At 50.7% G+C, this 15,298-nt stretch overlaps 1 protein-coding gene across 2 annotated transcripts in view; it reads left to right on the top strand.

Annotated features, from left to right (window-relative positions):
- The window catches only part of LOC140387047 (contactin-associated protein-like 5), a 1,703,123-nt gene that overhangs the window by 1,382,181 nt on the left and 305,644 nt on the right, over positions 1–15,298 (top strand). The gene's annotated exons all lie outside the window — the stretch shown is intronic.

The following is a 15,298-nucleotide window of genomic DNA, read 5'->3' as shown; positions in this document are numbered from 1 at the left end:
AGGTAGTCAAGAAGGCATACGGCATGCTTGCCTTCATTGGCCGGGGCATTGAGTATAAGAATTGGCAAGTCATGTTGCAGCTGTATAGAACCTTAGTTAGGCCACACTTGGAGTATAGTGTTCAATTCTGGTCGCCACACTACCAGAAGGATGTGGAGGCTTTAGAGAGGGTGCAGAAGAGATTTACCAGAATGTTGCCTGGTATGGAGGGCATAAGCTATGAGGAGCGATTGAATAAACTCGGTTTGTTCTCACTGGAACGAAGGAGGTTGAGGGGCGACCTGATAGAGGTATACAAAATTATGAGGGGCATAGACAGAGTGGATAGTCAGAGGCTTTTCCCCAGGGTAGAGGGGTCAATTACTAGGGGGCATAGGTTTAAGGTGAGAGGGGCAAAGTTTAGAGTAGATGTACGAGGCAAGTTTTTTACGCAGAGGGTAGTGGGTGCCTGGAACTCACTACCGGAGGAGGTAGTGGAGGCAGGGACGATAGGGACATTTAAGGGGCATCTTGACAAATATATGAATAGGATGGGAATAGAAGGATACGGACCCAGGAAGTGTAGAAGATTGTAGTTTAGTCGGGCAGTATGGTCGGCACGGGCTTGGAGGGCCGAAGGGCCTGTTCCTGTGCTGTACATTTCTTTGTTCTTTGTTCTTTGTAACACCACAACCAATGACAGAAAGATATAAAAGCACAGACACGACCCTCGGTGGTCAGTATTAGCTGCAAAGGAGGACCAGGACACATCTGCCACCAAACACACTCAGGGAGACAGCACGTGCAGAGTATCCAGAACGAACTGTATTATAAGAGTTAAAATAAAATAGAGTTGTACCACATACAACTGTGTTGGCTCATCTGTGCACCAGAGCACCCAACACCACATGGTACAGGAGTGGATCGATACCTGCCGGCATACCTCAGTGTACAGAGACAACCAGCAGTGCCCAGGCAAAATGATAGAGCTCCCGGTTCCGCAGCCGCTCCAGTGCCACGGCGACCTCCGCGAAAACTGGCGGCGATTCCGGCAATGGTTCGAATTGTTCCTGGTGGCAGCTGAACTCCAAGACCTGGATGATAGCGAAAAAATTGAATTTCTCCTCACCATCGCCGGTGCAAGGGCAAGAGAAATATTCACAAGGTTCAGGTTCTTCAGGAGGCAGCAAAGGTACGATTACCAGGCAGTCCTGGACAAATTCTCCAAGTACTGTGAAGAAAACGCAATCCAATCGGCAAATAAAGGTAAGAAAAGCTGCAGTACTCACCTCGTGGCTGGGATCCCGGAGCCCGAATTCCCAGAGGCCGAAATCCCGGGCCTGAGAGAGGGCTGGGTCGAGGTCGGCGGCCATCTTGCTAAAGGTATCACGCTAGCACAGTTGCGCGAGCAGTGCGCAGAACCGGAAGTATCGTTTGCGCATGCGCGAGATGCTGTGCATGCGCAGTCAAGAAAACGGCCATCGGTAAAGGAACAGCGATCTGAGCATGCGCAGTCGCTTCCTACGTGCTACATACCGAGCGTCAGGATGTTAGAGGCCCCAGACTGCACCAATTTAAAGAGGAAACGTCCCAAATCCAATTTAAAAGGGAAACGTCCCAAATCAAAAAAACAAAAATCTGTTAAAGCTGTAAAACAACCTTCCCTCACCTGGAATGACAGCACAGTGCCGCAAATTGACCCAGGAGATGAATTTGACCTCCGAAGAACCCTCCGACAAGCAGTTACCTACGCACAAGCCGATGATTCCGACCTCGAATACTTCGATGACGATCTTTACAGTGTTTCCGGACCTCGCGAGCCCAATGATAGCTCCGTGGTCCTATACGACTATGACTCGGACGAACCTTTCGTGTTGCACATTGGCGGCCCCCACATTGAATCCGACGCAGATGCGGATTCATTTTTCGGATTTGAGGATCTTCAATCCAGCAGATATGACGTTCCAACTTATCAGTACCGGATGATGCTGCAGCCTGACATTAACAGACAGGGAGCGGTGCAAGCACACGGAGAGCGCCCTGCTGCCACACAGAGCGTGGTCCACGTCCCGCTCAACGTTCCCGACTCTATGAAAGAAGACATGCAAGACTCCAGAGCGCAGTCCTCGCATGAACCAGAAGTGACTCCAGTATCACAAGCCTCCACAGCAAGCTCGTGGACAGGCTCCACAATTGCAGAAATGCAAGACTCCAGAGCGCAGTCCTTGCACGGACAAGAAGTGACTCCAGTGTCACAAGCCTCCACAGAGAGCTCGTGGACAGCCTCCACGATAGAAGCAACGCAAGACTCCAGAGCGCAGTCCTTGCACGAACAAGAAGTGACTCCAGTGTCACAAGCCTCCACAGAGAGCTCGTGGACAGCCTCCATGATAGAAGCAACGCAAGACTCCAATGTGCAGTCCTTGCAGGAACAAGACCATGAGGGTCTAGCAACCTCTCCTGACCAACCAGCGGTAGATGATGCAAGTCTGCCATGCTCACGTGAACAGCAAGAAGGCTATAACAGCCTACCATGCTCCACTACACAGCAGCATGACCATGAAGGTCTCTCATGCTACAATGAAGGGCACAGCGCTGATGACTGTTCAAGCCCAACTGAAGACAAGCCAAAGGAATCGCCTCGTCCAAGCCCGAAGAAAAAAGGTTTATGCGCTGACCTTCAGGATCATTATAGCCGAACAGAGATTAATAATGCTGCACGGCCACAGAAGGATGCTGAGGATTTGCTAAAGAAATTTATTGAATGTTTAACTTGCACGGAGCAGACTGAGAATTGCCAGTGTTTTAGTACGGATCGAAAAAATGGACAAGACATTGATCCTCAGGTAATGGAAATAACACAACCTGAATCATATCTACAGCAGGGACAAATGTCTCCCTTCAACACAACGCCGCAAAATCCCAACTTCGGAGACCAGCAGTTAGTCAGTAATGACTCTTCAAACCTTGAGGGGAACATTAATTGCATTGAACCTATACACACTCCACTGATAAATGAGCAGAACATTGGAGCAAGAATCCTGAGGACACCGACATCGAGTAGCCAGATAACGAATTTAAAACCCACAGCAGTTTCAAGTGAACCAAGTGTGCTTTCCACTAATGGTGAAGATGCAGATAAGGTCGACCCGATTATCCATTGTACCACACTAACCCCAGTGATTAAGCAGTTATGTATGGGGAGTATAATGTGGGCAATTGAGAACAGTAAAAGAGAGACTGTGACCATGCCAGTCCCAGCAAAATCAGACCCAGAGACCATGAAGGCATGTACATTAGACAAAGATACATATGAGGTACCTGAGAAGAAAAGTGAAACGGAATGTTCTTTGGAAAATAGTACAATGTCGATAGAAACATTGGATCCTATATTCGAGACCATACATATGGGAGAATTTGGGGGTAATAAACAAGGTTCTGCAATGTCTGGGGGAAGATTTAAAATTCCAAAGAAGAAAAGCCCAAATGAAGGACAACGGCAAGACAATGACAGTCCACCGACATGGTGTGCACCACCAGATGAAAACTCTGACAATTTATCCAACCCTAGTGAACAGCAAGCTGCTAATGAGGATCTATCCACGGAATGTGAGACGAGTGACGACAGCATCCCACTTCCCATGCAAAAGGTGCAAGGTGACAGACCTCGTCTAGTGCGTACCGAGGCACTCGACGATCACGGTGGGACCACTGACGACTGCGGTGGCGGCGCACCGCTTCCACCCTCGATGGCTCGAGCCTCTCCACTGGTTGGTGCATTCCTGCATGTTCCGACTCCAGAAGTGCAGCTTCAGGGAATCTCGGCTGCCTCCAGTGAACCTGTTGGGACTCCGGACGGGGGGCATCGACGGAAGGCAGACCGGACTCCAGATGGGGAGCAGCCAAGCGCCGACTCTGATTTGCGCACGCCAGACCTTGCTCCGGACGGGCGGTGTCGCGGCCTCGGTGATGGCACGCTCAGGGTGACAGCGGATGCCACGGCGACAGGGAATGGATCGCGTGGCAGTCCCACTGGGTCGGCAGTGGCAACCAGCACCGGCGGTCCAAGATGGACACACCAATTCGCGCCATCGCCAGACGTTGATGCGAGCAACAATTCTCTCTCCAAGGCGACATGCTTCGACGTTTCTCTGCGGAGTCGCCCTTCCGGCACAGCAGGTGGCCGGAACCAGCGTGCACGGTCTCGGCCAACTTCCACATCTGGCACAGTCATCGCCTTGCATGATATTAGTGATGGTGCTACTTCGATGGCAACGACCCATCGGCTACAAGATGCCGTCCACCACAAACATAAAAAGAAAAAAGACTCCACCTTGTTCCTGGCATGCAGGGCGGATGGATTGGTGCGTCGGCGCAATCAGCGAGCTTTGCGCCGCCTTCCACGCTCGCAACTGAACCGTACGCACACGCCGGATCCTCCACTGGTTCCCAAGGATGACTTCGTGGAGATGCCACGGATCATGCCCCTTCCATCGCCACCAGAACCAAATCTCCACAGCTGAACCGGCTTGAGGACCAGCCCATTCTTGAGGCGGTCACCCATTAGACTGGACTTATAACGCTGTTCATACGTTCAAAAAGTCAAACACTTCTGTATTATAACCTGTTGTTGTTTATTGTTCCAGATATCGTCTGACCAGACCAATGTTCACGTTTTTTTTTTTTTCTCTCGTATCCAAGTTTTGTTATGGTACAACCTTGTTAGTGTGACGCACCCGACATCGCCCCATGTAAATAGTTACGTCATATACACACGCTGTACACAACACACACACACACTCTTAGATGCACTCACGACACAATTATATTTATAACCACGTAGGCACATATCTTTGTAAAAAGGGGGGATGTCATGATATTCAAACACACACATCATGATAGACACACCAACAGACAAATCAGAACACACAACACCACAACCAATGACAGAAAGATATAAAAGCACAGACACGACCCCCGGTGGTCAGTATTAGCTGCAAAGGAGGACCAGGACACATCTGCCACCAAACACACTCAGGGAGACAGCACGTGCAGAGTATCCAGAACGAACTGTATTATAAGAGTTAAAATAAAATAGAGTTATACCACATACAACTGTGTTGGCTCATCTGTGCACCAGAGCACCCAACACCACAGTGGCAATCTCTGAAATTGTGGGCCCAGCTAATATGGATGACGCTTGTTCTTCAAGTATGGATTTTGCTCAGATACTCAAACGTGGTGACATAACCCAGCCATGCTTCTTGAGTTGGTGAGTAGCTGGCACCAGTTTTGCTTATGTGGATCGAACTGAGACTGCATGAAATACCATCACCACTAAATCACCAGTCTCTACACAGGATGCATGGGATGGACGGGCGGCATGGGAGCACAGTATTTAGCACTGTTACCTCACAGCACCAGGGTCCTCGGTTCGATTCCTGCTTGGGTCACTGTCTGTGCGGAGTCTACACATTCTCCGCGTGTCTGCGTGGGTTTCCTCCGGGTGCTCCGGTTGCCTCCCACAAGTCCCGAAAGATGTGCTTGTTAAATGAATTGGACATTCTGAATTCTCCCTCTGTGTACCCAAACAGGCTCCGGAGTGTGGCGACTAGGGGCTTTTCACAGTAACTTTATTGCAGTGTTAATATAAGACTACTTGTGACAATAATAAAGATTAGTATTATTCTGAGACTCGTAATATCGAGACCGGGACTATTTAAAAAAATAATAATTCTATCATGGAATGTGGGCATTGCTGGCGAAACCAGCATTTATTGCACATCCCTAGTTTCCCTCGTGCTGAGCCATTTCAGAGGGCAGTTAAGAGTCAACCATGTTTCTTGTGTGTCTGAAGTCAGACCAGGTAAGAATGGCATCAGTGAACAGCTGGATCTTTATGATAATCAACAAAATGGTTTCCTGGGGCGCGATTCTCCGACCCCCCACCGGGTCGGAGAATCGCCGGGGGCTGGCGTGAATCCTGCCCCCGCCATGTCCCGAATTCTCCGCCACCAGAGATTCGGCGGGGGCGGGAATCGCGCCGGTCGGCGGGCCCACCCCCAGCGATTCTCCGGCCCGCGATGGGCCAAAGTCCCGCCGCTGTCAACCCTCGCCCGCCTGCGTGGATTAAACCTTCTTTTGAATGGCGTGACAAGGCGGCGCGGGCAGGCTCCGGGGTCCTGGGGGGGTGGGCGCGGGGCGATTTGGCCCCGGGGGATGCCCCCACGGTGGCCTGTGCCGCGATCGGGGCCCACCGATCCGCGGGAGGGCCTGTGCCGTGGGGGCACTCTTTTTCTTCCGCCTTCGCCATGGTCTTCACTATGGCGGAGGCGGAAGAGACCCCCTCCCCTGCGCATGCGCGGGGATGCCGTGAGCGGCCGCTGACGCTCCCGCGCATGCATCGCCCGGCGAAGACCTTCGGCGCCGGCTGTCGTGGCCTTTCCCGCCAGTGGCGGAGCGGAAACCACTCCGGTGCGGGCCTAGCCCCTCAAGGTGAGGGCTTGGCCCCTAAAAGTGCCACTCCATTACGCCGGAACCCCCCGCCCCACCGGGTAGGTGAGAATCCCGCCCCTGGTCACTGATACTGAGACTAGCTTTTAATTCCAGATATTATTGATTGAAGGTAAATTCCATAAACTGCTGTGGTGGGATCTCTCCGGAGCTTTAGCCTGGGCCTCCGGATTATTAGCCTAGTGACAGTTCAACTGTGCCACTGTCTCTTGCAGTGATCTGGTGACATGAGTTCAAATACCTGCCGTGGCACTTGGGGACTTCAAATTCAGTTAATTAAATAAACTTGGAATAGCAAGCTGTCTCCAGTAACAGCAATCATTGAACACATGGATTATTAGGGGGGAAAAAGCCATCTGGTTCACCAATGGTCTCCAGAGGAAGGAAGCTTGCTGTCCTTACCCAGTCTGGGCCTACATGTGACTCCAGACCCCAAAACGATGTGGCTGATTCTTTTGAAATGGTCACAAGGTTACCCAGGACATCAGGGAAAGTGGTGTCGGGAGGCCTCAGAAAGTAGCTTCCATGCGCTGAAAGAAAGTATTATAGAATCCCTACAGTACAAAAAGAGGCCATTAGGCCCATTAAGTCTGCACTGACCCTCTGAAAATGGACCCTATCTAGGGTTAGGCCCCACTCTATCCCAGTAACTCTACCTAACCTTTTGGACACTAAGGGCAATTTATCATGGCCAATCCACCTAACCCGCACATCTTTGGACTGTGGGAGGAAACCGGAGCATCCGAAGGGAACCCATGCAAACACGGGGAGACCATGCAAACTCGACACAGACGGTCAGCGGAGGCCTTAATTGAACCCAGGCCCCGGTGCTGTGAGGCAGCCGTGTTAACCAGTGTGCCATCATGCCGCCCTCTATAGAAAGAAGGGAATGTCGGAAGGAGGTCCTGATCTTTGCCGTGCCCCGATATCCTGCAGAAACAACCCCGCTATTCCGAAGCAATCGGTTAAAAAAATTATATTTTTAACTCGTGTTCATACTCATAGAATCATAGAATTTACAGTGCAGAAGGAGGCCATTCGGCCCATCGAGTCTGCACCGGCTCTTTGAAAGAGCACCCTACCCAAGCCTTCACCTCCACCCTATCCCCATCACCCAGTAACCCCACCCAACACTAAGGGCAATTTTGGACACTAAGGGCAATTTAGCATGGCCAATCCACCTAACCTGCACATCTTTGGACTGTGGGAGGAAACCGGAGCACCCGGAGGAAACCCACGCACACACGGGAAGGATGTGCAGACTCCGCACAGACAGAGACCCAAGCCGGGAATCGAACCTGGGACCCTGGAGCTGTGAAGCAATTGTGCTAAACACTATGCTACCTCTCGCCCTGGCTGCTGTTCCTGGCACATTTTGCTTGGTGTGGAATCCAGCACTGTTCATGTTAAAATAACAGATGGATGAATCATTTTTCTTTTATCAATGTAATTGCGTATTTAGCGCACAGAAGCTTTATATAATCTTGGCATTAATCATCGTGATGATAGCTATTTGCACAACTATTGCCTCAATCCATTTCCCCGGGAGTTGCTCACCCTATTCGTGACAACCTCGGTTCAAATGGACAGTGTTATATGTGCTGCAGCCAATATGAAGCAGAGTTGTTTGAATTCTCTTCTCCGGAAAAGTGCAGATAGCAGTGGAGCAGGAATCAGGCAATCAAGGCTGCACCTGAGGAACTAGTTGCCAGATTTTCCGAGCATGTGCCCTGACTTCCCTACTTTTGGCAGATGGGAACATGGGACTTTGATGCAGGAATGGACCATTCAGCTCTCCGAGTCTGCTCTGATTTTCAATAAGTCTGTTGCGGTCGGTGGAGGACCAAAACTGTGCACTGAAATCCTGACATTTGTCCCCAATTTATTACTGTGTAGATATAGTGAGGAAAGTTTAATAATAATCTTTATTCGTGTCGCAAGTCGCTTCCCCGAACAGGCACCGGAATGTGGCGACTAGGGGCTTTTCACAGTAACTTCATACTTGTGACAATAAAAAGTTATTATTATTATTAGTAGTAGTAGGCTTACATTAACACTGCATTAACATTGCAATGAAGCTACTGTGAGAATCCCTAGTCGTCACACTCCGACGCCTGTTCGGGTACACAGAGGATGAATTCAGCATGTCCAATTCACCTAACAAGCACGCCTTTCAGGACTTGTGGTAGGAAACTGGAACACCCGGAGGAAACCCATACAGAGAGAACGTGCAGACTCTGCACAGACAGTGACCCAAGCCGGGAATCGAACCCAGGTCAGAGGATAGTCAGAGGCTTTTCCCCAGGGTAGAGGGGTCAATTACTAGGGGGCATAGGTTTAAGGTGAGAGGGGCAAAGTTTAGAGTAGATGTACGAGGCAAGTTTTTTACGCAAAGGGTAGTGGGTGCCTGGAACTCACTACCGGAGGAGGTAGTGGAGGCAGGGACGATAGGGACATTTAAGGGGCATCTTGACAAATATATGAATAGGATGGGAATAGAAGGATACAGACCCAGGAAGTGTAGAAGATTGTAGTTTAGTCGGGCAGTATGGTCGGCACGGGCTTGGAGGGCCGAAGGGCCTGTTCCTGTGCTGTACATTTCTTTGTTCTTTGTTCTTTGTTTGTCCCTGGAGGTGTGAAGCAACAGTGCTAACCACTGGGCTACCGTGCCGCTCCAGAGAGATGGGCCAGTAAACTCATTCTAATTTACAGAACCCAAGGGATGTTTAACATGCACTTTGAAGTGTTTCCTGCTGTCAGCACGGTAAAATGTAGCTATCAGGTGGCCTGCCTCTTTTTTGTTAGCCTGCATGCCCTTCTACTTGCTGTGGGATCAAGGCCTATTGACAAGCAGTTAATCCACTTTTAAAAATATGAAGCAGAGACACCTCCATGTTGGGTCTGGAATTTTTCCAGGGAGGGATTTATGCTGACCACAGCGACCACCAAAACAGGATGTACTGACGCCTTAGAAAAGCCGATCATTTCAAGTCTGGGATGCGGATCATAAATTTGCGGAGAGCTACACTGTTTTTTTGCCAGGACGTGCCAGTCTTCATCAGTTCTCCAAGGCCACCTCTCCACCCGAGTTAACTATTAAGTGAGAAGCTCTACGAGCTGTTTAGAAAGCATTGTGTGGCTGATTGACGATCTGCAGCCTCTAATCCAATTCACGTCCAACGAAGGAACCAACGTTTTCCCCTCTAACTCTTGAAAACTGTACAAGTGGAGCTGGAAATAGAGAGCTCTGTGCGACGTGAGGACCAATTGCCAGCTTTTCCAAAATTTCAACATGGTTTGCTTATCGGTGGATGATCACACCTCCAAGCTAAGTCTCCAGATGTATTTGATCAACGGAATCTACATTCCCAAAGTGCCATGACGCTATTTGATTCTATGAGTGCTAATTATTAGGCCCGGCCCCTAGATCACTGGTCCCAAACCATCGGATTCTGCTGCTGCTCCCAATAGCTGGAACAGATGGAATGTACAGTTAACGGATATGTTTTTAAAACATGCATGAAAAGTAACGGGGCGCACAAATGAAAGAAAAAGAAACCTTGGCTCCAAGACAAAACATTTATTCATGGAATTGTAGGAATTTATAACACAGAGGAGGCCAATCAGCCCATCATGTCTGCCAGACGACAAAGAACAATCCAACCTAATCTCGCTTTCCGTGTTTGGTCTGCAGCCCTGTGGGTTACGGCACTGCGAGTACATCTCCAAGTGTTTTTTAAATACAAGGAGGGTTTTGTGCTTCCAACAAGCTTGAAGGCAGTGAGTCCCCAACTCCCAACAAGCTTTGGGTTCAAAAGAAAGTTCTGCTCACCTCTTCACTGTTCCTCTTACCAGTTAATTTAAATCTATACTCCTGATTATTGAACACCTTGAAATGGGTTCCTACCCAGATTATTGAAGCAATTTATCATTGTATGCACCTTTATTAAATCTTCATTCGGTCTCTGTTCTCAGGAAAGCAGCCTACCCAAGCTTTCCTCGCAGATAGCATTTTCCACCCCTGTCAATATCCTTGTAAATCTCCTCTGTACCTTCTCTAGTGCAACCACATACTTCCTGTAATCTGGTAATCATAATTGCAGGCCGTACTCTAATTGCATTCTAACTAGTGTGATGATAAGTAGATTGTCAACTGTACTATCATCTGTATGTAAATAATAATATATGTATAACTGTTGTAGTTCCAGCATCCGGCCACCAGGTGGTGTGAGTATACAGACACGTGTCCCGGACACACCATGGGCTGGATTCTCCGTTTCAGGGACTATGTCCCCATGCCGTTGTGAAAACTGTGGCCTTTTATGCCAGAAAAACTGTATTCACAGTACTGCAGGGGGCTAGCAGGGACCCGTCGTGAAACTCCATCTGCAGATACGGGCCCCCACACTTCCAGGTCAGAGGCCACGCATGCGCTCAGTGGCAGCCTCCAGCGGCCATGCCGTGCTCCATGGCGGACTCAGACCGTGGAGCTGGACCGTGTAAATAGTACCCCCGATCGGCCACACACCCGACCCGGACCGCCTGCCCCCAAATCGCCCGGCCCAAAAATAGCCACGCGAGTATCCCGAACGACCGGGACCATGTTAGATCCATGCCGTCGGGGCTTAGGCTGGTCGGAACGGAGAGTAACGGGGCAGGCCTCTGGCAATGGCTGCAGGTAGGGGATATGCGGCGTGGCGCACTCTCCAAGTGGGCGGGAGATTCGCCGAACTGCCGCCTGTCCCGATTCGATGCGCGGAAATGGATTCTCCGCCCCAGCGCCGGATGCGATTTTGCCGTCGGGGTATGGAGAATCCAGTCCCATATGTTCCAGGAGAAGGTGTTAGTAAGGAGTTAGTAGCAGTCGCACATTAGAGTAGCTCTTGTATCTTACTGTAAATTAGCGTTGGACAATTATTCCCAACTGTATTAATCGTAGACATTTTAGTAACTCGTTAGTGTAGTGTTAAACTTTGTTTATAAAACAAAGTCTAATGTTCTTTGTTCACACGGCAATATCAAGATTCAACATCAGCCTAATCAAAGAACATTATAACTAGTGCATTATACAGGTCCAGCATAACCACTCTGCTCTTATGGTCTACAATTCGGTATATATAATATGATAAATATGAACACATAGGCCTTCTAAACCACCTGATCACTCTGTCCTGCTACAGACAAGAATCTTTGGACATCCACTGAAAGATCACTCTCTCATTTGCACTCCTCAGTATCCTACAGTTTATTGACCCGTAACTATCGGTGGCAATTGAGTTGGAGTGCCATTACGCTCGCAGTTACACTGCAAGCCAGTTGCTCCTATCTTATGACTCAGGAAAGGCGAGATCTGTATCGTGCAGCAGGCACCGGGACTACAGTTGAGGGCAGCTGAGAAGTAGGTAACTAAGCCATGCCCCCTTTTTATAGAACTAGCTGCCATAAACCATGTAAGTTTAAAGTCCAGCTAAGTTTTAGGTCTTTAATGAGCCAGAGAGAATGTAAATGTGAAAGGCAAGTGGGTAATATTTGATTGAGGGAGGGATAGATGGTCTACCCTGGGGTGGGAAGAATTTAAATCAGGCCGGGGGGAGGGAGATGAGGGGGCATCAGGTTCGGCTTGGTGGGGGAGTGGGGTTAGGTTGGGCCTTGGGGATGGGAGTCAAATCAGACCTTGGGGGAGGGTAGGGAGTCGGGTCAGGCCTGAGGGTGTGCAAGTTCAAAGTTGGGACAGGCCTGGAGATGGCAGGGGAGTTGGATCAGGAGTTGGTGGTTGGGGGGTGGGGGGGAGCAGGGGGGGGAGGTCAGGAGTTAGGCCTCGGAGTGGGTGGAGATGGGAGTCGGATTGGGCTGGTGGTGGGGGCAGACAGGGGCCTGACCAGTCAGGAGTTAGGCCTGGGTGTGGGTATAGTTTGGGGTCAGATTGGGTCGGTGGAGTGAGCAGACAGGGGGTTGACCCCTTGCCTTGATAATCTGCACAATGCTTCACCTTCCATTTGCCACTTTTCTGTCGTACTGACCGGCCCATTGATATCTTCCTGCAGTCGACGGCTTTCTCCCTCATCATCAACCGCACAGCCAATTTTTGAATAATCTGCAAACTTCTGAATTACGCCCCCTACACTTAAGCCAATTGAAACAACGAGAGGATACAAGGAACCCAGAAATCTCATAGTTGTGTTTGGAAAATATCCAATTAAGGAGCAATTTAGCATGGCCAATCCACCTACCCTACACATTTTTAGGTTGTGGCAGTGAGACCCACTCACACACAGGGAGAATGTTCAAACTCCACACGGACAGCGACCCGGGGGCGGGATTGAACCCGGGTCCTCGGCACCGTGAGGCAGCAGTGCTAACCACTGCGCCATGGTGCCGCCCTCACTATTTGCACAGTTGAGATTGAGAAAAATCAGAGAGCTGAGGATAGATGAGAGATTCTTTCAGAAAACTGGTTCAGCATGTGAGGAAAATGGCCTTACAGCACTGGACAACATTACAGCGGGCCAGATATCATCCTTCAATATAAGAATTAAAGTCTGTTAACTGATTCGAAGAAACTAGAGTGAAGATTGACGTGTGGGTGTCACACCTAAACACATAGACGCTTGTCTCCTTGGGACAAATGATAACAAAAGATGATAGATGCAATGCTGAAGTCAGGAGAAGGATAGAGATCGCCTGGTGTAATCTTGTGAAGATGAAGGATGTGTTGAGAACAAGAACATTCTAGATTGTATCAAGGAAAACACTCATAAGACAATTCATTCTATCCACTTTGCTGTATGCCTCAGATATCTGAACAATAAATCAAGATCTGTTGAAGAAAATAGAGGCTTTTTGAAGCTTAATGCTGAGATTTATGCTTAAAATTCCACATGTCGAAAATAAGACGAATGAGGAGGTGCTTGAAATTGGAAAAGAAAAATAACTCTTCCAAAGTCCATGGCATCCAGGAAATGTCAGTACTTGGGTCATTTTATCAAACCTGCAAAGCTGAAGACTGTATCTCGAGGCCAAAATGGTGAGCAGCAGAAAAAGGAGTCGACCTAAGCCATAGCTGGATGACGGATAAGACAGAACGGTCGCAGATGAGCTACAGTGGATGTGTGAGAAAGGCACAAGACAGGCGTGCGTGACATGCAGTTACAGCAGATCTCCCGGTGGGAGTAGCTACAAGCATGCCAAACTGATGTGGGAAAAGTAGAAGATTTTTTTGCAGATGTGCTTCAGGGGGTTGTGGTAATACCAGGTATTGCGGTACCAGAGAGAGGAATAACCATTGGCTAGACTGCGGGGTCTACCATTGGGCAATGTACATAGCCCCGCCCTGAGAGGCGGGGTATAACAACCTGTGCCGTCCCCAGCAGCCTTCACTTCTGTAACTTCGCTGCTGGGTACAGTTCGATCTGGTTAAAGCTGAATCGATATGTCTCCACGTGGACGCAAGCGTATTGATTGTGCATCAATTTAATCAGATAAGTACTTTTGAAGGATGGATCTCCGCATCAAGCCGGCGTGCCTTCAGCTCAGCCCGCACGCAGAAAACTCCACCGGGATTTTTAAGCATTGGCTGGCATGCTTCCAGAGCTACCTCGAGACGGCTGCCGACACCCCCACGGAAAGGCAGAAAATGCACCTCCTACGCTCGCGGGTCGGCCCGGCGATCTACCCCCTGATCGAAGGGGCGGCGAACTACGATAAAGCCATGGAACTGCTGGAAGGACACTACATTCGTCCACTTAATCAGGTCTACGCCCGTCACCTGCTGGCAACGCGACGGCAGAGCCCAGATGAGACGCTCAAAGATTTCTACAGGGCACTGATCGTGCTGGGCCAAAACTGCGGCTGCCCAGCGGTGACGGCGAACGAGCATTCCAAACTCTTAATTCGAGACGCCTTCGTGGCAGGTATGATATCCCCCGATATTCGCCGAAGGCTGCTCAAAATGGAGACGCTGGGCCTCGCCGAGGCCCGGGCCTTGGCAGGGTCTATGGACGTGGTGTACAGAAACGCCCTGGCGTACGCCCCCGCTCGTGGCACCCCACCGCGCCAGCCCCCCCAACTTACCCGCCTAACCCCCAGACTTACCCGCAAACTCCGCAGGCCTGCGCTGCAAGGCGCCCCGCTACCGCCGCCGGCCAACGCTGCTTCTTCTGCGGCCAGGCGAAACACCCGCGCGCGCGCTGCCCGGCCCGCACCGTCACCTGCAAAGGGTGCGGCAATAAAGGCCACTATGCCGCGGTCTGCCTCGTCCGCACGGTGAACGCGGTGTCCAGCGACTACCCTCAGCCATTCGTCCAGCCGCCCGCCGCACAACCACAGCCGTTCCTCCACACCCCGACCGTTCCAGGCCCACCGCCGCACTCCCTTTTCACAGCCCCGCCGGCCCAATGAGCACCACAGTTTTTGCCCTGCCAGGCAGCGTCGCTGCCACAGCCTTTCTTCTCCACGGCAACCACGCTGGAGGAGTACACGCAGCCATTTGGTCCCTCGCCGACCCAATCGTCAGGGTCTCCGTCCCCGAACTCCACGGGCGACCCCTGGCCGGCGCCATCCTGGATGGGGCCTCAAGCCCCCAGCGCGGCTGGCTACGCACTGCCGGGCCAGAACCCCTCGCTGCAGCTGGCCTCCGTCACATTGGAGCAGCATGCGCTGCTAGTTTACTCCTCCCCACCCAAAACGCCGCAGCTCCAGGCCCCGACCGCCCACCTTTCCCCGCCCCGCACCGTGGCTGCAGTCTTCTGCGCACCCGGAACGACGCAGCACGCCCCGCTCCAGGCCCCGACCGGCCAGCGTTCACCGC

Source organism: Scyliorhinus torazame, chromosome 2, assembly GCF_047496885.1.
Source record: "Scyliorhinus torazame isolate Kashiwa2021f chromosome 2, sScyTor2.1, whole genome shotgun sequence".
NCBI classification, from domain to species: Eukaryota; Metazoa; Chordata; class Chondrichthyes; order Carcharhiniformes; family Scyliorhinidae; genus Scyliorhinus; species Scyliorhinus torazame.
Note: the sequence above shows the minus strand (reverse complement) of the source record. Positions and strands in the feature narration are given on the sequence as shown.